Source organism: Macrobrachium nipponense, chromosome 35 (assembly GCF_015104395.2).
Source record: "Macrobrachium nipponense isolate FS-2020 chromosome 35, ASM1510439v2, whole genome shotgun sequence".
NCBI classification, from domain to species: domain Eukaryota; kingdom Metazoa; phylum Arthropoda; class Malacostraca; order Decapoda; family Palaemonidae; genus Macrobrachium; species Macrobrachium nipponense.
This window is the reverse complement of record NC_061096.1, coordinates 5,767,289-5,769,138: the sequence shown is the minus strand read 5'-3', so window position 1 is coordinate 5,769,138 and position 1,850 is coordinate 5,767,289.

Sequence of the window (1,850 nt, the reverse complement as noted above, 5' to 3'; positions counted from 1 at the left end):
CCCGATAATATAGTACGAGGAGGCGATAATTTACACACACATCGACATCCAAAATGGAATGATAGAAATGCTTCAACGATTATGAAAATATCCGTGAGTGACATAAATGATTACCTTGCAGACTCACTATTCGTCAAAATGCTCAGATAACATTTATGGGCATGAAAGATGACGTGAACCTTATTAAATAATGAACTAACGTCATACCCATATGAGTGCCCAAACTATCAGTTCAAAGAATCAATGGGTAGATTATCCACCTTCTGCACATCTAATCAATACACTGGGAATTTGATAGACAGGTATGTGGGCATCAAATGAAAACGAGGAAAAAATGCGCAATTGAATTTTCTGCACAGCATATAATCAAAGATACCGAAAATAGATCTATATAAACCCCAGCCCACGAAACCTTAACCACGGTCCGGTGATGTCATGTCCTATGTCGTTGCCAGAAACACGATTATGGCTAATTTAACCTTAAATAAAATAAAAACTACCCTGGCTAAAGAGCTGCAATTTGGTATGTTTGATGATTGGAGTGAGGATGATCAACATACCCATTTGCAGACCTCTAGTCTTAGTAGAGTTTAAAATCTGAGGGCAGACAGAAAAAGTACGGACAGACATACAAACCCATCTCATTAGGTTTCTTTTACAGAGCACTAAAAGAAGAAAAAACTGAGCGGCACTCTTAATAGATAACAAAGAATAATATCTCCTTGAAGACAATTCTTGAGTCTGTTTGCTTCCGCCATTTATAAGGCTGTTGCAACTGGATCTTATGAGTGATTTAATTGCCATCGAACTATCAGAACGTGGATTAGAGTAAACCCACCACAGAGAAACAAAGCAGGTAAACTTCGACCAGGGATTACATCAAATTCTTGGACAGCCTCCAGTGGGTAGACGGATCAGCTGCCCAACTTTGCAGGGAATTCCGTAAGCACTTGAATGACCTTGTTTCCAAGATGTTTCCTGGATAGGTCCTCCATTTCCCGGAGGATTCAAAACAAGATGACAACGACCTTCCCTAGGTGGGTCAAGGAGTTGAATATCATGAAAATAGCCACTTCATAGATATACAGGTGCCTGGAAAAGATAGCAATCGGTACTAGCCATACATACAATGCTTCCCAGCCGCATTCCGTCTAGACAGCTTCTCTCAAACGAGCAAGGGCTAATATGCAGGCGGCTGTTCTGTCTGTGAGGGAATCAGCTTAATAATTGGGGTGAAGAAACTGTTCGGTGAGAGGTGTAGCAGTGACTTAAACTCGTCTACAGGATGCAAAAAGCTTCAGGACCCACAACGGAAGCTGCAAACATAAGCGCGTAACTATAACGTAACATGAAACGAAGGACAGTAAAAGGAAATACGAGAACTTTAAGCCAACGATATGTCTTGCTTTTTTTCTTCACGTTTTCTGCAAGGGTCACTAAAGCTACTCTAAAACCTTTAGAATGATATGGAAGTAATATTCAAATCCATTACTTTTGCAAAGTAGGAAATTCCTAATGCAAGAAATAAAGTTAAATCAACAAAATTTTCGGAAAATTTACTCGAAAATCAGTAATTTAGTGCTTTGCCAGCCTTATTTTAAGTTGTTAAGTGTTGTTAATGTACTTTCTTTATATGAATAATATATTTTCTTTTTACTTCCTAACAAAAATCTTCATAAGCTTATTAAGAAGTCCATGATTGTACTAGAATATGACTGATTACCCTTCCAAGTAAAATGCGTATCGAATACTTCGAATAGTTCTGCTGGCAACGAAGCATTTGCTGGGCGGATGCTTTATCTATGAACCCTTTCCTAGCTGATAAAAATGTGTATACTCTCTCTCTCTCT